Raw genomic sequence first — 23835 nt, forward strand, 5'->3', positions numbered from 1 at the left:
CATTAAGCAATTTAAAACCATATATAAATAAAAATGTTTTAGTAAGAAAAAATAACTATAAGTAACTGCTGGCCTGCTAAGTGACCAAAGTTAGCTAAAATGTTTTAGTTTTAGTCTCTGCACAAAGGGATACAGGAGGAAAGCTCTGGCTTTGACCAGGATTACTTGCATGCAAACAATGGCTTGCTAGCCACTTATGTCATGCGGGGGGAGGGTGAGACTGACTGGCTGATACATTTCATCCACTACAAAAGAAAAAAAGTGGTGAACTGGCTCACCTGCCACCAGTGGCAAATACAGACTTGCAGGGAATGAAGATACAGATAGGAAATAGGGATGGGAGCTTGTTGTACACAAGTTGATTTGTGGGCAGAAGGTCCTTGCATGTGTGTGTGTGTGTGTGTGTGTGTGTGTGTGCGTGTGTGTTTGTGTGTGTGTGTGTGTGTGTGTATTTGTGAATGTGCATGTAAATACATGACTGTAGCGTAGGACGTCTTGTGGTGATGTTGGTTTTCATGTTAGTAGGTGTGGGGTTAGAGGCTAAAAAGAAAATCCTCCATATTCCGCATTCTAATGTTGTGTACTAAGTTTGAAGGATTGTTGTGTAGATCACTGACTAGGGACAATTCTGTACTAAAACATTGACAATTCTGTTGTAGAGGTAAAGAAGTCAAACTTTTAACTCTTTGGGAGGAAAACACCCTCTATCAGCAGCAAATGGATGCTTATGAGCAGGCACAGTCACAAACTCCTTCATGGCTGCATGAAAAACAACCCTTTTGGTGGTTTCATTCAGTGGAGGTAGGGCCATCTTCATTAAAAAAAGAACTCAAGAATTATGAGGGGGCGCAGGTGAGTATCAACAGGCATGAAGAAAAAAGAAATTGGAAAAAAAAATATTTACTCCTTGGTGGTAGTAAATGACTCTGTGTTCACACTGTGTGCCACATTCTGTAAATACTAAGTAGCTGTCCTTCATTAAGTGTCTGCTATAAGTTCTTTGTCTTATATAGTGAGTACTGCTGTAATACACTATATATATATATATATATATATATATATATATATATATATATATATATGGCACGGATCTTCCTTCTCACATTTATGATGCAATTGAAGTGTCAGTGATTTATGACATTGTTTTCACTTCCTGATGAATTTCTTTATTGCTGTCTCAGTAAAACTGATCTAATGTTGTAGCACGTATTAAAAAGAAGTTATGTACTCACCATATCGTTCCATGTTTGTAGTCCATCTCGCCTTTCATTCTTACATATGGGATCAGCTCTGACTCGGCCGATTACAAAGCTCGAAGTCTGTAAATTGGCTCGTGGCAGGGTAAGTATGGAATAATGCACTAGTAAGAATCCCCAGATCTTGTTTGCTGCAGTCTATAATAGTGATATAAAGGTATTTCCACAAGGAAAAACAAAGATGAAAGGTCTCCAACTCTAAGGAAGATAGACACTATCTTGTCTCCAGATCCTCCAAGGATAAGTGGATGGGGGTAGGTGGGTGGGTTCATAAGAATGAAGGGTAAGATGAACTACAAACATGGAACGTTATGGTGAGTACATAACATCTTTATGTTCTGTAGTCCTATCTCACCTTCATTCTTACATATGGGACAGCATCCCTAGCACCCTTTTCTTGGGTGGCTCACGGGAATATACTCCTAAGAATTGTGGAACCAAAGGAGGCTCTATCCCTGGAGACCAAGTCCAATTTGTAATGAGTAATAAAGGTGTGAGGGGTAGCCCAAGTTGCTGCTGCACATATACTGTCCTTTGGAATTCTGGCTTGAAAAGTGGTAGATGTGGATATAGATCTGGTGGAATGAGCTTTAATTTTTAATGGGAGTTCTTTACCATTAGAAGAGTAAATAAAAGATATGCAATTTGAAATCCAGTTTGATAGCATTATTTTGGAAACTGGCATTCCTTTTCTCATCTTCGAAAAATATATAAATAAGTGGTCTGATCTCCTAAACTCCTTGGTTCTATGTAGATAGAACCTTAACTGTCTGTATACATCAAGTTGATGAAACTTATATTCAGCTTTGTTTGCATGATTTGGAAAAAAGACTGGCAGTTCAATTGTTTGATTAATATTTGATTGTGAACAAATCTTGGGGACGAAGGAAGGGTTAGTGCGAAGGGAAACTCTGTCTCTATGAAATATCAAGTAAGGAGGTTTGACTGAGAGTGCTTGCAGCTCTGACACTCTTCTGACAGACATAATGTCTACCAGAAAAATGATCTTCCATGAAAGGAACTTTAAATCACATGTATGTGAAGGTTCAAAAGGCGGTAAGGTAAGTTTTGAAAGAACAAAATTTAGATCCCAGGGAGATATAGGTTCTTGAAAAGGAGGTCTTAGTAAGGTAGTGCCTTTTAAAAATGATTTATATGATCTGTGAGCCATAAGATTAGCTTCATGTTGCCCCAAATGAAAATTGGAGATAGCTGTTAATTGAAGTTTGATTGTAGCAGCAGCTGATCCCTGATGAAATAGTTCAACTAGAAATTCTAACACTAAGGGTATGGAGGCTGTATGTGGATCTATGTTCTTAGCTTGTGCCCAGGGAGAAAATCGTTTCCACTTGCTAGCATACAATTTTCTCATAGAAGGTTTATGAGAAGACATCAGGATATGAGTAAGCGCAGGGGGGAAATCATGAAGCCTGACTATGGATGGAAGTGGAGCAGCCACGCTGTCAAGTCAAGGGTGTGGAGACAGGGATTTAACGTTCCTGACATATGTGTCAGAAGGTCTGGTACTGGGTCTAGAGTTCATGGATCATCCAGAAGGTGAGGCCCGAGAAAGAGGAACCAAATCTGAGGAGGCCAGTAAGGAGTGATGAGAATCATTCTGCTTCCCAAAGTCTTTGCTTTCTCGACATCTTTCAATATTAGCGGAAAGGGAGGAAAAGTATAAAGATGTCTCGAGGGCCAATTGTGGACAAGTGTGTCTCTCAGTGTCTCCCCCAGAGGGGGATAAGGGTGAAGTAGCTGCTGCATTTGGTGTTCAATGGGGTGCCAAACAGATCACAGCAAGGCTGTCCCCATTTGCGGAAAATCTGTTCAGTGACTTTCTGATTCGGGGACCACTCGTGAAGCATCAAGATTGCCCTGCTGAACTTGTCGGCTATCACATTGGTTCTCCCTGGGATATGCATTGCAACTAGAAAGCGTTGGGAAGATATCACCCACTGCCAAACACATAGAGCCTCTCGACATAGGGGGTAGGATCTGGTTCCTCCTTGTTTGTTTACATACCATATCACCGACATATTGTTTGATTGAATTGTTATTGTCCCTAGAGGAAGAAAGTCGTGAAGTGCTTGCAATGCTAGTAGCACTGCTCTCATCTCTAGAACATTGATATGCAAGTGAACCTCATGTTCTTGCCATGTGCCTTGGACTGTCCTCCCTAGATAATGTCCCCCCATCCTATCTGGGAGGTATCCGTGGTCACAGTAGCAATGGGTTGGCGAGGAATGAATGGTCTCCCTATCATTAGTTGATTGGATTGGATCCACCAACCAAGGTCCTTTTTGCAAGATTCCGTTATTAAAATGGGATGAGACAGAGGCAGTTGCTGAAGGGACCACTGGGAAAAGAGTAGCCATTGAAGAATTCTCATATGTAGTCTGGCTAACAGAACTAGGGTTATAGTAGGGGCCATGGTTCCCAGGAGTTTGACCACTGTCTTCGCTTTGACCTTGTGTTGGGGAAGCAGGTTGTATATTTGTTGTCTTAGATTTTGCACTCTGTCTGAAGGAAGGCGAGCCATCATTGCGACTGCCTCTAATTCTGCACCTATAAAAGTCACATATTGAGAGGGCAACAAGGCAGATTTTTTTACCAATTTATAGTGATGCTTAGCTGAGTACAGATTTTGATGGTTGAATCCCTGGCTTGTACAAGTAGATGCCTGGTGGTGGCAATCAGGAGCCAGTTGTCCAGGTACGGAAACATTTGGAATACAAGACATCTCAAGTGAGCCGTTACTACCTCCATGCATTTGTTGAACACCCTGGGGGCTGTGGTAACACCAAAGGGCAGAGCATGAAATTGGTAATGACTGGCCCCCATCCTGAAATGTGAATGACTCCTTGATGCTCTGTCCATTTTTATATGGTAGTACGCATCTTGGAGGTCTATGGAGCACATCCAATTGTCTTTTCCTACTAGAGGGAGAATAGACTGCAGTGTTACTATTCGGAACTTGGACTTTGTCACTGATTCATTTAACTTGCTGAGATCCAAGATAGGCCTCCAGTCTCCTGTTCATTTTGGCACTAAATAGAATCCTATCTAGTCTGCGGGGATGGTTTGGACGACTCTCTTTTGAAGCAACTTTTGGACTTCTATAGTTGCTTGATCCCTGTCATTAGGTGGAACATCTGGGATTTTCTTGGTTAGATGAGGTGGAAAAGAGAAGGGTATGGAGTATCCTCTGGAAATTATCCTTAGTACCCACTTGTCTTGTGTGATGTCATGCCAGGCTTCTGGTTACAAGGATAAGCGACCCTTGACTGGCTCCAAAGAAGCACAGCTGGGTCTCATTTCAGGAGTGCTGATAGGGACGTCCACAAAAAGAATCGCCGTCACCCTGGTTTTGCGGACCTCCCCTGCCTCTAGGGTGATGTCTACCACTATTTCCTCCTCTTCTGCCTCTGCAAAAGGAATCACCTTGTGCATCTGAGAAAAATTTCTAAGATTTCTTGAACCACATTTTTCCCCCACTCTGACCTTTAGGGTATGGTCTAGAAGGGATGGAAAAACATACTCCCACAGCAGAAAGAGTCCTCCCTTCCTGCTCGCATCTGATGAGTGTGTCTTTTACCTTTGTTCCAAACAAAGAGGAACCATTAAAGGGGCATTGGTAAATGTAGATTTAAAGGGCTCCGAAAAATTACACAAACGCATTCAGGAGTGTCTCCTAAGGGAAACTCCTGAACCCGTTGCCCTGCTCGCTCCATCTGCTGCATAAGATATCAGCCTCATGGAGGAGTTAACAATAGAGTTTAAGGTGCACAACTGAGCAGTAACCTTCTCAGGGACTCCTTCAGTTAAGGTACCTTGGAGAGTATCTCCCAGCTCTTTTAGGAGATCTTTTTGAAGCCTAGTAAAATGGGTGAGGGAGTTCAGAGATCTGAGTGTAAAAGCCGCTGAAGAAAAAATTTGCTTCCCGTATCTGTCCATCATTTGAGACTTTTGTTCGGTGGGTGGACAGATGAGGATGTCTCTGCTAGTTCCTTCTTTGTAGCTGCTGCCACCACCATGGCATCTACAGGCATACTTTTGGTCAGAAACCCTGAAAGGAATTTGTTCGGCCTTCTAGGGACTGGTTTCATGGTGTCAGGAGTTTCCCACACCTTTCAACTCACCAAATCTAACAGCTCTTCGAAAGGTGGAGCACCCAAGAGGCTGAAGTTTGAGACCTGAAAGCCTTCATGTACACTGATTCCTCATCAGAAGGGGTGGCAGTAGGCTAGCTGCCTCTCTGTTTCAGTATCTCTAGGATATCTACAAAGGAGATATCATCAGAGGACAACCTAGGGGAACCTTCTGACTCCTTGAGGTCAGTGTCAGAGGTGCTGGACTCATCAGGGGAGTCTCCGTGCTTCCTCTTGCAAGTTCTCTTCTGTGGGGACTCTTCAAAAGGGTATTCTGGGGAGGTCTCAAAAGACTGGGGGCCAGACAATGGGGGCTCCTGAGGCTGTGGGTCTCTGTTGTCAAGAGAGAGAGATGGTGCTGAGACAGAGGTTGGAACTTGAGGGTGAAGAGCATCGGTACCCTTGTGTAGAGCTGAAGATCTAGACAGCATGCTCATCATCATCTTGAAGGTAGATCTCTCTGGCTCTGAGGACACCACCGGTTCCAAGGAAGCGGAAGTAGCCCCCAGCTCTGGAGCAATTGGCTCTGAGACAGATGTAGGATCTGAGCTCAGCCGAGCCAATGCACTGAGTGGTAGGCTCAGAACCGAAGAAGTTCAGGTCTGACCGTCTCCATCGGGGCCGACTGGTGAGCTTCGGCTCCTAGACACCAGGGATGGTACTGAAGGTGTTGAAGTGGAACTCGGCTCTGAGACAGCCAATTGGGGTGCTGGAACCAATGGTTCCACAACAAACGGCACTGATAGCTCTGGCTCCGAAAGACTGGTGTGGTTCAGAGGAGGAACAGAAGCAGGTAATACAGCCTTGGATGGCTCCAATGACTTCAAAAGTCTGAGCACCACTTTCTTGACATCCTCCTCAGAAAGACTCCTGGAGGATCTGGAAGACAAGGTAGGGGATCGAGATCTCTGCAAAATTGGAGATTTAAGTGTCGGGCATACTGGTAATAAGTCTTTTGACCGGCTCCGAAGTAAGGCTCCGAAAAACTTGGGGCCGAAACTGGAAGGTCTGTATCAATAACCTCAACCGGCTCTGAAGGCAAAGGAGCTGAAGAAGTAGAAGGTTTGTCAATTTTGGCAACTTTCTCTGGAGGTCCTGATTTAGTAGTTGGTGTAGGAGAATGTCTTTTCATCGACTTAACCTTCTCTTTTTTAGAAGAGGGAGTCCTGGAGTGAGAAGAGGAAGAAGTAGCTAAATCCTCCTCAAGGGAAGGTTTAAGGAGACCTTTCAAAATCAGTTTGTTCTTCCTTTCCTGGAGAACCCGGGAACTAAAAGAATGGCAAAAAGTACATGTCTCCTTTAGATGTATGGCTCCCAAACAATACACACAAATGCTATGCCCGTCAGTCAGGGACATTTTTTGTGAGCATTTTAAGCACTTCTTAAAACCTGAAGGTTTATGGTCTTTAGTTTCCTTAAGCATAACTACCAGAACAATGACTATAAATGTAGACAGACAATAAGAAGAGAGAACAAGGTCCTCTAACTTAAATGGGCCTAGTCCTGCTCAAGAAACAACACACAAGGGAGAAAGGCAATAGAGGACTAGGTCCTCTAACTTAAATGGGCCTAGCCCTGAACAGAGGGGTAGGCAAAACAGATAATAACAAGCAACAGGAAGGCAAAAAATAGGTCCTAACTAAAAAATGGACCTAAGAAAATTTAACAATAACTTTCACAAGAGAGAACAAAGGGATACCACTAAGGGAGGCCTGTGGAAGTGACGGCCAACAATTAGCAACAACAATTTGCACAGAAACAATTTGCAATACAACTGCAGAAAACACACACTAATTAACTACTTGCAAGTTAACAACAGTAAGCTATTAATACTAACAAAGTTTACAGTCAAAAAAGAACACTATCGGGGGCATGGCCAAGTTGAGCACAGAGTAGCAGCTTTTCTTATCAGCTCTGCCTTTACAGAACTTTATTGACAGGAAATATTGATATAAATTTCCCTAATAATAGTTTTTTTATATTTTAATTAATGCTTTAAAATATATATTAGGGTAGTATATCAAAAATTTCAAGTAGATTTTACGTTTTCCTGTCAAAGTTACACTTGGAAGTACTACAGTAAAAGAACAGGATGAGCTTCACTAAATCTTCTCATCAGGTGACAACTATCAAAAAAGAACTACAGTCATTACTAACTACTATTCAGGAACTAAATGTCAAAATAGACAAAATGGATATAAAAATTGACAATTTCAAAGAAAGGTGATCTCACCAAATGGACATTCTACATGAAGATTTATTGCAACAGGGGAAGCAGATTTCAGGAATAGAAACTGCATTAAGTGATATGGATAGCAGAATTCAGGAGAGTGAACATAATGTTTAGTTCCTGTTAAAGCAAAATTCTCTTCTTCAGACAAAGGTTGATGACCTTGAGAACAGGTCCCGTAGGAATAATGTGAGAATTTTTGGCTTACCAGATAACATAGAGAGAAATAATATGGAAAAATGTTTATCTTCCTGGTTGCCTGAAGTACTTGAACTGCCAGAGGCTCTTTCATATGGTATTGAAAAAGCCCATAGATCAATGGTGACATCTAAAAACACCAAGAGTAATTATACTAAATATGTTATTGTAAAGTTCCTATCAGCTCATGATAAGGAAATGACACTAAAGACTGCATGGGCAAAATCCCCAGTCAAACTGAAGGACAATATTATTAGCTTTGATAATGACTATTCTTCTTCATTATTATCAAAAAGGAAAATGTTCTTGCCTTTAGTCAGAGAACTAAAAAAGAATAAAATAAAAACCCATTTGCTTTTTCCTGCAAGACTGAAAATATTTTATCAAGATGATTTTACAATTTTTGACGACCTAGACAATGCAATAACTTATATAAAATCTAATAACATCCTGGAAAAAGTAGATGAAATGGAGTTTTTAGATGTCACCATTGATCTATGGGCTTTTTCAATACCATATGAAAGAGCCTCTGGCCAGTCCTAGTTTTAAAAGAAATGCTGAGAACAACACTTGGAAAACATTTGACCCTAAAAAAAAAATCAAAAGATGAATCATAACAAGTACATATTTGCACTTGATTCACTCAGTTGGGGAAATGAAACCGGACATCCAGGTGAGCTTTTGGTATTATATTTAATATAATGTAAATTGGTTAACTAAATAGTTGTCTATTTTGTTTTGTAGAATAGTTGTTTTTTGGGATTTTTTTTCATTTGTACTATTTGTTTAAGATTACTTATCTTAATGTTTATTGGTTTGATTCCCATGGATGCAGTGATTCTCCTGTCTCGGATATCTATGCTTCTGGATGTCTTGTAGTGGTGCTTATCATTAGGGGGCGTATTTGTTTATCTTGATTTTGGTTCTTATCATGGTGGGAAAACTTTTATTTAGTTATAATTGCTGTATTTGTATTTTAGTTGATTTATGGTTAATTGTTTGATAAAGGAATCTTGTATGATGGCCTGATGTATAGTTGCAGAATTGCTGTGCTAGTGATGGTACTTCTGACATGGGATGTGAGTGGCATTGTGGCTGGAGTAATGATAAGGCTTCGTTGTTGTTTCTGAGTTGCTGGTGTGTTTATTTGGAGGCTCTGGTTTGGTGCTCTAGCACTGTAGAGACATGTGTGGTGTTGTTTGTGTTAATTGTATGTTTTGGTGCCTGTGTGCTTTGGTCAGAGATTAACCAGAGAGTCTGGTTGATAGTGTGGTGAAGCTTTGCTTGATAGCTGTCATTGCTTCGTGTTGTGTATGCACGTTTTTCTTTTCTCATTTCTCTCGGTATAGTGGGAGTCTCGAGACATTGCCTTATATGTAGTTAAGTAATGTTTTACTTACTATTTCCCGTCGGAACTTTGAAAGCTTTATCTTCATGATGAGCTTGAGACTTTGGTATCCATCATGGCTGGAAAGCTCGGAGCTTTCTTAAAACATCATCATGAAGGCGTCGGAAGTAAATTGATCTTCTGATCCTCACCGGGAAGCTACTGAATTGAATGTGTTTCCGCATACAGCATATGGAAAGAGGATATAACTAGATTACTACTTTCAACTTATTGTAAGACATTATATGCAATCATTTCTTAAATAAATAGGGATTATACTAAGCATGTAGCCTAAATACTTTTTCTGATCATCATAGGTATTCTTGAGCCTTATGTATTTATATACGAATAGTATTCTTATAAAATATTTGCTTTATGTATGACAAGGGTGCCGATATCTTGATGAGAAATACTAGTTGTGATTTGTGCATTTTTGGAAGATTTAATAACGCTACAAGCTGATTATATACTTGTGTTACATGTACATTTTTTATAACTATTGACTAGCTGAGAAAATATTCATAAAGCATTTATCAAAATGTTAAATGTATAGATGTATATAATAGGTTGTTTCAGTTATTTTATGAATGCATTTGTGTAATAGGCTGATAGGGATGTACCACATAGGCAGCAATAATATTGCAAGGACAGGTGCATTAAAAATAGTTAGATCTGTTTATCATTAGAAAATGTGAAATTTTCATGTTTTGTTTTGTTAATGAAATAGCTTTTCAAAATTCAAAGATAGTATAAGCTATAATTGAATAATAAAAAGCTCATTATATTTAAATAAGGCTTTTATGTAGTATACAGGAGCTATTTAAGCACCTTGCTTCTTTGAACTAATATGACCTTTTCACTAGCTTTCAGTATGATGATGGGCCCTTTGAAGTAACTCAAATTAATGCAATGAATGAAAGATCAGACTTATAAGGTTTATTACTCACTCTTCTATGAGAGACTGCACCGGGGTGTTTGGTTATAACAAAACTAGCAGGATGTTGTTGGTTTTACTTCTTGATGAGTAATCACTATATTTGGTTTCTGGCAAAGAAATGCAGTATTCATTTCTTTCAGAACAATCAGTATGTTAGTTGATCGTTACTAAAATCACTTTTATTAGCATCTTATTTATTAGCAGCCAATTTCAATGGTTATTGAAGGCCCTTAGGTGATTTATTTACAACTATGTTCTATTTAGCTGATCACCTATGGCAGTACTATATATCACACTTCACTTTAGCCATATTTCGGTAATAAAAGAATGCCATAGTCTCTTTTTAAGGTTCTTATCAAATGTGATTACTTTAAAACAGAAGAGTGAACTAATAGATCATAGTAGTTCTAAATAACCTACTAACTAATGTAAGAAAATTCTGTACTTTATTCCTAAGATGTAGCTGTCATCAATTTACTAAATGACACATTATATCTATATATTTGGTTCATACAAAAAATTGTTTATGATATTGATGAAAAGCCTTATTTTTTTATAGTTATGGCTATAGACATTTAGGCAGGTGCTGATTGGATGCTGCTTTTGATAGGAGGTTGATTTGAGTGACTGATGTCATTCAAGTGAGGAGTTTTAAACTCCAGAGGGGTTCAGGTTGGTTATTTTGTTTCTTGTTTATGTTATAAATATTTTCTAATAACTTTTCAGACATTCATATCTTATATAGTAGGAAACAACCTTAATTTTATGAATATGATAATCTTAGTGTATGTTAGTGTTTGTTCTAATGATCATAATAGTATTCCTATTATATATATTCGTGTGTATTTCTTAGATCAGTATGTTTATATTTACATTATTTAATTTTCAATGACTACACTAAAAGGTATATCAGTTAACATTAATGGTTTAAATAATTCTAATAAAAGGAGGAATTTAACTAGATATCTTAAGTTACATAAATCCCAGTTAGTATTTTTACAAGAAATTCACTTAATAACAGAGGATATATTCAGACTTGAATCTAAAACATATAAAATTTTAGCAAGTTCTGAACATACTAAGAAAAAGAGAGGAGTAGCTATCCTATGGAACAGCATAATGCCTTTTCCTAAAATAATAGATGCATATAAAGATAATAAAGGAATGTTTTCTGCAGTCACCATAGAAATAAACAGTAACATTTTCACATTGATTAACATATATTGGATCCCAGGGATAGGAATAAACACAGTGAAACAACATCTAGATCAAATTGTACTATTCTCTAAAGGGAACATTATTTTGGCAGGAGATTTCACTTGTATTCTATATTACAAAGACTCTAGTACTAATGTGAAGAGAAGAATATCTACATCATCTAAATTATTAAAAGACTTTTCAGATACTTATTTTTTAAAATATATAAATTATTTTGCAGATACTACTTCTTTGTTTTACACCTTTTTTTTCTCTTAGACATAACTCATACTGGAGGATAGATAGAGTTTGTATTTTTAATAATTTAACAGATTCCTTAAACAAATCAACAGTCATTTCATGTCCTTTATCAGATCATAATTCTATAATTTTTGAAGTGGTAGTCAATCCAGATTTTAATATTCATATAAAAAGAATCCCAGCTTATATCACAAAATAAAATGATTTTAATGATTTCATTTCTACAGAAGTACAGATTTTTTTAGAACTTAACAATACTAATGATATATCAGACATTTATATATGGGATGCCCTAAAAGCTTATCTATATATAAATTTCAAGTTTATAAATTTCTCTTCTAACCCTAAATCCTTAAATATTTTTGCTAATAAAATGAAAAGATTAAATAGATTTAATCATATTAATGAAATATTCTCCCCTAAAAAAAGAAAAATTGTATCGGAAATGCATAATATATTAACTGAATTTAGAGAGTTTTTTATAAACATCAACCAAACAACTACTGAAATTAACTCTAAAAAGGAAATAAAAACATTTATTAATAAATACACTAAAACAAGACTTTCAGAGGAACAAGGGATTTCTATTGATAAACAAATATCTTTCAAAGAACTTCAAACTCACATTACCAAATTAAAGCAAAATAAAGCACCAGGTAATGACGGCATCATTCCTGAAATTTACAAATTACTACCTATAAATGCTCTAAAATTGCTTTATAAAGTATTTAATCTTGTTCAGGACAAAAACATAATTCCACCTTCTTGGAAATACACTTTTATTTCTCCTATTTTAAAATCTAACAAAGATCCCTCTAAGTGTACCTCCTATAGACCCATCTCCCTATTAAGCACTGATTACAAATTATTTATGTCCATTTATGCTGAAAGGCTTAAAACACTTTTACCAAAATTAGTTGATAGTGATCAAACAGTGTTTATAATAAAGAGAACTTCATATGATAACATTAAAAGAATATTAACTTTAATTGATTCGGTGAAAAATCTTAAAACAAATTTAACCCTAGTTAGTTTAGATATAAATTGTGCTTTCGACTCAGTTACATGGGAATATCTGTTCAATCTATTAAAAGAATTAAATGTCTTCAATAATTTTATCAATCTTATCACTCTGTTATATGAAGATAGCCAAGCTTATGTTAAAATTGGTACTAGTATATCTCAAAATATACCAATAGTAAAAGGTACTAAGCAAGGGTGTCCTTTATCCCCTCTTTTATTTTCATTAGTTATGGAACCATGGGCAAATTTAATAAGACATGATACAGATATTGAAGGATACAAATTAAACCCCACTATATCATCTACAATACAAATGTTTGCAGATGACATATTGATTACTTTTGGGAGTAGAAGGGAATCTATACAAAAACTTTTTAAAAACATGGAATATTTTCACAAAAATTCTGGCCTTACCTTTAATAAAAATAAAACGCAAATTCTTTTAACAGGTTCAAAAAAATACAGTATACCTGATTAATATAATGAATATATAGCTCAGTCTCAACAAATAGCATATTTAGGTATAATTATTACTAACAATATTAAAGATACCATTCAAATAAATTATAATAAAAGTCTATTACAGATAGAAAATTTAATAAATAAATGGAACAAATTACCCTTTTCTATGGATGATAAACTTTTAATAATAAAGATGATCATTCCACTCAAAATCTTATAGATAATTCAATCTTTATCTATACCTCCTTCTTACCAAATAATTAAAAAATTTAATTCAATGATTCAGAAATTTCTGTGGTTACCAAATAAGCCAAGGATTGCATTAACAAACCATATGTATAATTGGAATAATGGGGGTATAGCCTTAACAATTTTAGAAATGTATTCAATTTCATCAGTATTCAATGCAATCTCTCATCTCATTGATGTGGAATACACTGCTAAGTGAAAAAAAGTTTATAGAGGTATTGTCACAAAATACCAAAGATATAAACAGTTCCTATAAGCTAAATATAATTAATAATCCATTTATTTGGAGATTAAAAGATTATATTTCTGAATTTTCTTCTCTGAGTTTTAACTCTAAGTATATAGTTTTTCTTTTAAAATAATTTAAAAATTATATATTTAAATATAATATATATAAGGATTGGCTTTTTTACTCTTCCCTATAGCCTACACACACAGATCTATTTTCTCTTCAGATTATACAAAAATGTCTATATTTCAGCAAAAGCATTTAACATTTTGGCACCAAATGATGATAAATAATGAGATAAAATCCAATAATTTACTCTTGGAAGAGTATAAACTTGATTCTTGTTTATGGTTAGAGCTTCAAGAAGCTAGACAATATGTATTAAATAAATTGGATTCTATGTCTCCTATAATTAGGAAGAAAATCCCAAGCTAATACAATATATGATTTTATCAGTTTTGCATAAATCTCCTGCTAATAACAAGTTATTAAACATTTATAGGGCAATTAAATGTGATTTAGATACACATTCAGATAATTATTGGAAACATTTTTCTTTAATTAATAATAATTCCCCCTTCTGAGAAAGACAAATTGAATATTTTACAATCAGCAAGTATGACTATTTCTTCTTTAAAATGGAAATTATTCACATGGAAATTTTTAAATAGATCATTTATCACTCCTCAAAATATAAGTATATTTTCTAAAAGGAATATAACATGTTAGAGATGTAATATTGAATTGAATGCTGACTGGTCTCATATGTTTTATAATTGCATATATTTAAGAAAATTTTGGGATGATATCAATAATTTGTTGTAAACAATTTTTACTGATAATTTCTTCATATCTAAATCACTTGTTTTATTTAATACTCCTGTTCCTGATTGTGTAAAAGAGAATAAGTACCCTTTGGTTTGGTCTATACTATCTATAGCTAGAAAAACAATCACTAAGAATTGGAAATCTAGTACAGCACCTACATTTTTGGAATTTAAAAATATACACCTTGAAACGTGTAATTTGGAAATGTTAACTATTAAATCTAGATCATCTAGGAATACTACATTATATAATTCATGGAATATCATCTATGAACATCTAGAAAAATAGTTTATTAATTTATGTAAACAGATGATTTTTATTAATCCTACAGCTACATTAAGAATTTTTGTTTTGCATGATGAACGTCTTTGTACATAGTTTAGTTAAATTGGTTTATATATTAGAAGGTTTGTTTTTTATTTTCTTGTTTTTTAACTTTAAAGAAAAAATGTTATAATTTCATGGAAGTATTTGATCATTTTAATAATTATTTAATAAAATTCTTTGAAAAAGAAAAAAAGAACACTATCAATATTTGAAGAAAAATATTCCATCTTAGCCACGGCCAAGAAAGAGAACACTTCTGAACTCAAAGAGTGGCAAATGAGATCTGGGGATTGTTACTAGTGTATTATGGGATACCTACCTTGCCACAAGATAACTTAGAGACTTAGAGCTTTGTAATCGGCTGAGTTGGAGCCGAGGCTCCAAACCCATATGTAAGAATGAAGGCGAGATAGGACTACAGAACATCTGCTGTTACTACTTTGATCTGTTGTTTGTTAATGCCTTGTCACTCTTTGCATGGACTGAAAGGATATTCAAACCACCCTATCCAGCCATTGAATAAAGGTATAAGTAAATGGATCCCTGAATGGATGGAAGGGTGGGTGGAGTGATGGATGGATGGATGGATGGATGGATGGATGGATGGATGGATGGATGGATTTTTCAAGCATATTTTAAATTAAAATCTAAACTAATCATAGTCCACAGAAAAGCACATGTGTGCTCACTATATATAAACGGCAATTTTTACTGATATTTTAGTGAGGCCAAGCTTCCTTAAAAATGTTACCATTTCAGTTACCAAACATGTTCACTTTTCAACTTCCCAGATAAAGAAATGCATGATAAACATATCACTTTTGTGTCTTCTGGTATATAGCTGACACATTTTGAGGTCTCTGAGCTTAAAGTGGCCTTTGCACTGCCTGTTTGATCATTGCTATCTCTTCTTGTACAGCTTTTGCCAGCATAATATTCCATCTTCTGCATGACCTTGACAGTTGTGCAGCATACTAAAAATGCATCCTATGCTCAGTACAATGAACACATGAGCTAAACATCTATGGATTTTCCTCTGCAGAATTTAATCATGGCATCCCGCAAGCCTTCAAGACTGTTAGGTTAGACTGCAGAGGAGAATTTGTCTTAGTTTAATATTATCTTTGCAAGTGTTTTGTGCTCAGTCATGCTTAGGATAAGCTGACAAGAGCAATAACTTGGACAAAGAAAGCAGGGTATTTGTCCCATGCAGAAGCTGTAGGTGGGGACCATTGTCACTTGCTTTTGGGGCATAATTGACGTAGTGCCATTCATTGGAAAAGTTGCAGTAAATATCGAAGCTTCAGAAATAAATGTGGAAACTACATTCATATTCCTATTTAGAAGCAAACTGATTCGGAAAGGTCTTTTGATTTGCTCCTCTAAGATTTGTCCAAAGCACCTGGTGAACTGGCTACAGCTCAGAAGCTGACCATTGTGCTGGTTGTCAGCTCTGTGGTAGAAATACATAAAATAATTATGATGACTCAGACATTTTGGGATTGCTTAGCAATCTCAGTGGTGGAGAATCTACCTGGAGGAGACAGAAAGAGAAATGAAGAGTGGTCCTTGCTTGGTTCCCTTGGTGGAATGGTTGGGGAACCCACATGTAGTGAATTCTCCTCTGCATGCCCTTGATGGAGACAAGAGATCAAACAGTTAGGCTTCATTTGAGGAGATGGTCTGAAAACGGAATTGCACTTGTGCATGCCAGTGACCGGCCATCAAAGAAGCGCATTGAATGTTAAACCCTAAGATATCAGCAGGCTTGCACAGATGTAAAACACTAGCATTAAACAAGAAACATAGCATTGTAACACTATACACTCAGTTTCTAACCCTTGGGAAAGGAACAAGCCAAAGAGCTCTTATACCTTGGAGAATGAATGAGTAGAATGTGAATGTGTAATAGAGACTTGATGATCAATGGGAATCAGTTGTGAGAAAAATAAGAGATTTTCTATGCTCAATCACCCCTGCCAAACCAGCATAAAGATGGTATATATTTTTTATATTAAATCCAGTCCAACACCTGTCTGCTCTCAACTTTCTAAAGACTTTTCTGTTAAAATCTGATATGAGAAATAGAGGTCTCATGGCTCACAGATGCTGGAAATTTCTGTTACAGAGTACAAATCAGAGCATTTGATGTTTCCATAATTTGGAAGGAGTAATACAATGCCTATCAATATTATTTCAAAGCCTCGAGTACTACTAATGAGGCAATACAGCATTTATTTGTATAAAGCCATTGCTGCATTACAAAAAAAAAAAAAAAAAACTAACGGGTGAATAACCCAAGCCATACAAGATCACTTACAATACTCAGTATGGCAGCACAGTGGGTAACATTATCACCTCACATTAAGAGGTTCTTTCATTCAATTCTTGGCTGAGGTGCATTCTGTGTGGAGTCTGCATGTTTTCCTTGTGTAAATGTGAGTTTCCTTCAGGTGATCCAGTTTCCTCCAGGTATTCCACTTTCTTCCCACATTCCAAAGACATGCAGTAGGTGGGTTGGACACTCTGAACTGACTATAGGTTTGTTCCTGTGGTGTGGAAGAACAACTGCAGCAGGGCTGGCCACCCAGCTGTGTAAACCTTGGCTGTAAGTGATTGCCACTATTGAAGTGACACCTCGATCAATGTGCAAGAATGGGAAAAAGAGGTTGTGGAAAGATGGATGGAGTTGCAGTACTCATTTATTTTGCATGTTTTGTGAACTTCGTTTCTTCACTTTTGAGAATTACAGAATTAAGACTGCAATGAGTTAGACAATATTGGTTAATTTATCCCTGTCTGCAGTACCAGATTGCTGAGAATATTGAATATGTTACAACAAGATGTGCCTTCCCCAGTGATGGAACAAACTGAACAGAAACAAAGGTATAAACACCTTATACTGCCATTAACATTAGCAAAAATAAGATACGAAAGCAACTAATATATAAAACTGCTTCATTACATAATAGTGTACATGTGGCAGTGAAACTTCAGGTTGTGACCATGAAGATCAGTATAACACAAAACCAGCACTTCAAAATGGGACCAGATAAGTATGTTCAGAAATACACAGAAGACTTAAAATGCAGACATAATCCATTTACAGCTGGTTTTGTACGTCCATGTCTGTTTCCATCCTCCATTTAGTTAAGGCTAAGTAAGTAAGCATGTAATAGAGGTTCAAAGCTAGTACTGCTGAAAAAATAGAAATATAACCATTGTGGTCATGTGACCTTTCAAAAGATTTATAGAAACCCTACCTCAGTCTAGTAGCACATGATGTAAAGATATTAAAGACAATAAATATAAGCGTGGTGAGAGCTGTCTGTCTTACGTATAAGTTAATAGAGAATTTCTAGAATAATATTTAGGTAAAATTAAGTTATGTTAAGTCACCAGAAAAAAATAAGCTTTCTTTTTATAAACAAATAAAGCCATTTGCTAATTGCAAATTTTTTTTTATTGCAAATTGAGCAATAAAACAATAATTAGTACAGTCCTTTGAGCAACAGGCGTACACCATTATCTGTATAGGAATAGCACAACATTTCTGTTTGGCAGTAATTGCTTTTTTGTTGGAAACTTAATTAAGAAGGGAAGGACGCTTTCCATCTTAGTCTGTCATTGTTTAGATTCCCATAAGGAGGCATTGTAGAATTTGGACTTAGGCTGATTTCTTCTGTATAGATACCTTGAACAATTCGTCTATTAAATTAACATTGCTGTATTTAGTTACAGGCTCAAAATGTGTATTCTGTTTGTAGCAGTTCTAAGTGCACTTAAAATTACCAAACAACATGTGATTATGTGAGTATAGAGATCAGTAGGTTACTAAGCAAGATCCTGTAAACTAGAAAAATATTTCATGCAGAAGTGGCCCTTGGTTGTGAAACTGTGTTTGGAAATGTTGTTAATATACAGTTTTATATTGATTAAATGGGATTCATTCGGGTGGGTGGGATAGCTTCAGGTCCATGAAAACGAAAATGGTACGTTACAAATCTATTTTATTCTGAAGTGGTTTATAAGCTAATTAACTGGGTTCATTCTTAAGATGATATCCTGCTTTGTATGAAGATGCTTGCAAGATCCTGACACCATGAACATGGAACAAATTCCAGATTTTTATATTGCAATTTTAAAAAGGATGACTTTTAAGTTCCTTTAGAAATAATTTATCTAAGAATTTGACATAAGCATTGTTAAAAGTAAGAGACAAATGAGGAAACATGAGATCAGAGGAAGAGTGGAGCAAAAGGACAAAAATAATGAAAGCATCGCATTTATATTGCATGTCTAAGGGTCAGGTACTGGAAATGGAACCATCAGGAAGTTGGAATGCAAAAATAGTACTCAGTCAGATGGTCTTCACTAGCTCATAGGTTCCTAGGTCCATAAGTGTTTACTAGGCTAATGACCACAAGGGCCTTTTTAAGCCTAGCCACTCATCCCAAATCTCTGACCAGTTCTGGTACCTTTGATAAGTGTAAGCAGGGCCTTGGGAAATAAAACATTTACAAGCAGGAGCCTGGAAGATGAACCATTGACAGGTTGCCTGTATCCATTACAGACTTAGGTCCCAGCCCAGGGATGAATTTCCTGTTCCCCATCCAATTGTCCAAGTTACATTTGAATTAGGGTAGGGAGGAACTCTGCTTTATATGGATGGGAAGCCTTTTCCAGAGATGGGGGCAGTCTCTGAAATACATACCTGTCTCTCCAGCAGGTCCTATTTATATCACAGGCAAGATTTAAGTCTTTAGCGTGGGTAATTTTGGTGCTGTTTGTTAGTAGGTCCATCAGAGTGGGCGCTGACATTACCCTCTAGGCCAGGCATAAATCTCTCCTCAACAACCTGTAGGAGACAGAATACAGATATTGAGACTTAAAGCCATCTGCAGAAGATATTTTACTTATGTCCTGTATTCTTTTAGTGAGGAACCTCTGTGGATGTTCCATTTGTTGGATATGCCTGGTTAGGTACATACCACAGGGGGCATTGTATTCAATGATAGCTCTGATGAATGCCGAATACAGTGGAACAATGTCTTCCTTGGACCTAGATGCCATAGCTTTGTTTATAAGTTGCACAACATAGAATGATTTCCTCATTACTGTACACCCATGATGGTCAAAGGCTAAATTACTGCCTATGTGTGTCCCCAAGTCCATGACAACTCTCAGGGTTATGTTATCAATATTTTATTTTATTTATTTTATTTTACATTTGTTGACCAGGATAGTCCGACTGGATACATGTCCATTTTCATCGGATGCCCAGGGAGAAGAGCTCCAAGGTCACCAAATTGGATTAAAATACAGCATATAAAGTAGTTAACATATCTAAGCAAGCAGTTAAGTTTATAACTACAATTTTTACAGAGGTTACATACCTAGGCAAATAATAGTAGTTCCAGGGTTAATGAAAATCAGAGAGTAGGTCTTCATTAAGTAATTCAAGTCAGCTAAGAATAATGTTGTTAACTCATACAGTTAGTTACAGATACAATATTTACAGTGGTTACATGCCAAAACACATTAGAGTTAAACAAGGTAAATGTCAGGATAGTGCCACAGGTAAGTTAAAATAACTATTTTAGTCTCATGGTCAAGGAGAGTCAGTCAGGTTTGCTAAACTGACATAGCCAATTTAGTGTTAAATGTTGTTTAAGTCTAGTCTTGAATTGGCTCAGGGAGTTGAGCAAAGTAATTTTGCTTGTGAGAGAGTTCCAGGATCTGCTTACAGAGTTTGCGAAGAGAGAGTCACCGGCAGAGTTATTAGTTTTGATAGTCTGGACTAGTAATTGATTAGAGGATCGAAGTGGCCGATGAATTTGACAGGGGGTAATAGTATTTTTAAGAGCAGGAGTATTATCTGGATTGTAAAGTATCTTATGGGCAGTTATCATGAGGTTATACTGGATCAAGCTGGGTAATTCCAGCCACCCAAGTTGGTTCAGGTTAATACAATGGTGAGTCCTATAAGGCAGGCCAGTGGTAAATTTGACAATATTGTTATAGCAGATAGAGAGTTTGTTGAGGACAGATTTGCTTAGATTGGAGATTATGGGGGATGCATACAGAAGAGTTAAAAGTAGGTGAGAGCAAGCTATGGCAGATCTAGCAGGAGGGGATAAGAAGGCTTTTATCCTGTAAAGTGAGCCTAGTTTTTTATCGATGGTCTTTATAGATTATTGTGCCATTATTAGATTTAATGGTAAAAGTGAATGCAGTACACCTGTGTGTCGGTGAGAATAGCAACAGTTTTTTTTTTGGGGGGGGGATTCAGGATCAGATGATGACCAGAAAGCCAGTTTTCAATAGTATCAAAGGTGGTTTGTGTTGCTGACCACTGTTTGTTTGGAGAAGTGGCTGAACAAATCAGGGTGGAGTCATCAGCGTATTGGACACAGCTGACTGTAGGGATAGCAGCATAGAGATCTTTAATGAAGATGGAGAAAAGAAGGGGACCTAGTAATATGATAGTTACCAGGGGTGGATGACTTCTGAAAGGATACTATTATGCATTTATTGGCATTTGGTTTTAGCCCATGGCTCTGAGACCAGTTGTTTGTCTGTGTCAGGCCTTCCTGGAGAACATTTGTTTCAGCATGGGATTCAATGACTGCACCTAATTTGCAATCATCTGCAAATTTAGTCAGCCAGAGACCACTGACATTGACCTTGACTTCAGAGAAGTAAATACCAAAAAGGAGCGGTTCAAGGACTGATCCCTGAGGGGCTCCACTTGTGACTGGCCTCTTTGTAGAGGTAGACTCCCCAATTCTAACTTCTTGTGTCCTGTTTGTGAGACAGTTGGCTATTCACTAGGTGAAACCTGGGTTTGAAACTAACCTCTTTGTTTGTCAACAATGCCCGAATGAGGTATTGTGTCAAATACCTTGGGAAGGTCAAGGTAGGCAGTGCGAACCATTTTGCCCTCATCGATTGCTTTGGTAATCTTCTCAATATGTCCACCAGGCTGAGTAAGCATGACCTGCCCTCAATGAAACCAGACTGGGCTGAGTTCAGTGTCTGGAGGTTTACTGTATTCTTATTTATCATTTCATGTGAATTTTTTCTATGGCTTTGCATATAAGACTAGTGAGACTTATGAGTCTGTAGTTTCCAGGGTCTGTAGTTGGCCCATCTTTGTGCAGAGGGATGACTGTTATTCTTCTCCATTCATGAGGCATGAAGTCTGTTTGGAGGCTACAGTTAAACAGGAATTCCAGAGGGCCTGACAAGTCATGCCTTATGCTATTTAGAAGGCATCCTGAGATATTGCCTGGGCACATTGATGCAGTGCTCTTGGCCTTAGAGAGAGCATTATGGACCTACCTCTAGTGATAGCAGGGGGAGTTATATAATTGAATTTATTTCCTGAGGGATGGTTGAGGGAGAGAGAGAGAGGTAAAGTTGGAGCTGAATTTGCTAACCAGTAGGTTTGGTATATCTTCTGACTCAGTAAAGGTGGCTCCATTTACAATGAGCTCTGCACACAAATGTTTAGTGCCTTTGAGGTTACAGACAGAGCTAAATAATGCCTTGTGGTTGTCCTTGGCCTGGGAGGCCAAATTTACCTCAGATTTGGCTTTGATAGACATTATTTGTCCTCTGAGGTGTTTGTTTAGCTTGATGAGAGTGTTTTTGTCCTGCTGGGAGCTGCACCTCCTAATTTTTGCCATGATTTTCTTCCTTCTGTTATACAGACTATTGATTTTGTGATTCCACCAGGGTGGCTTGTTTTTTGAGTTAGTTCTTTACTTCTTCCTGGAGGGTACAGCTGCTTCTATGCCACTATTAACATGCATGTACAGGATTTCTGCTAACAGTTCTGTATAAGCAGCAGTGTTCTCAGTATTTATGAGGGCTTCAAATTTTGCCAGGTTATCACTTAATAGCAGGAAGTTAGTTTTAGAGTAGTTCCTGAATATCCCAGGAGTAGCTGGAGACCCAGGTTTTATTTTTACTTCAAAGGAGACACTTTTGTGGTCTGACATTACACTAAGGGGTATGGAGCACTCTCTCATATTAGTGAAGACTAGATCCAGTATGATTGCACCCATGGTTGGTGTATTGACAATCTGGTCCAGGGAGTAAAATCCAGGAATATCTGTGCCTGTACGTTTGGTGTCATATAGGATTCTCAATCAATAGTGGGGTAAGTAAAGTCACCCATGACTATAGAATTGGGTTAGATGGTGAGTGTTTCCAATACATTTAAATACGTGGTATGGGTTTCCTGGGACATAGAGGGTGGCCTATAGCTTGCAAGGAAGTGGTACTGGATTTTGCCTATGGTAACTTGAACATGGAGTAGCTCAAGTACATTTTCCTGTTTGACCAGCCTTGAGGTATACTTATTTTTGATGTAAATCAAGACACCTCCACCTTTAGTCCCTCTCTGCATAGTAGCTGGTCTAAATGTGTGAAAGGTGTTATAACATTGCGCTGTTGGTGTGCTCTCCATGGCTTTAAACCATGTGTTACTGAACGAACAGATGTCAGCATTTTCTATGGCTAAAACAGCTTCTAGCGAGTGGATTTTTTTGTTTAGACTCCTAGCATTGAACAGTAATACCTTTAGACTCATAGCATTGAACAGGAATATCTTTAGATGTTTCTTGGTTTTGATGTGCTATGTTGGAAATACTTTCAGTTTAGCATTGCCTAAAAAGGCACTATGGTGGAAGACAATGTTTTAGCTAATATTTAAGAGCCTAGAGCGGAGAGGTGCAGACCATCACAGGCAAAGCAGTGTGGTTTGTTGACCATCTCCTTCCATGCTGACAAATATTGCACCACCATAGAATGAGACCAGAAATTAAGCCAGTTATTAAAGTCATTTATGTTTTGTTTGTATGGAGGCATCATTCTTGAAGAAGGTAAAATGCTCAATGCTAGGCTCATACCAGCCTGGGGCACATATTCCAAGAGCTCTATGATATCTCTCTGGAATTTGATTTTTAATCACATTTGTTTACATATCAGAATGGATTTGAATCTATTTGCCTTTAAACATGTATTTTTCTGTAAATTTTGTTATTTGTGTTTATTTCTTTCTGCTTTCATAATAATCAGTGATTTGTAAATT

This window comes from Protopterus annectens, chromosome 4.part0 (genome assembly GCF_019279795.1).
Source record: "Protopterus annectens isolate FY-2018-M chromosome 4.part0, PAN1.0, whole genome shotgun sequence".
NCBI classification, from domain to species: domain Eukaryota; kingdom Metazoa; phylum Chordata; order Ceratodontiformes; family Protopteridae; genus Protopterus; species Protopterus annectens.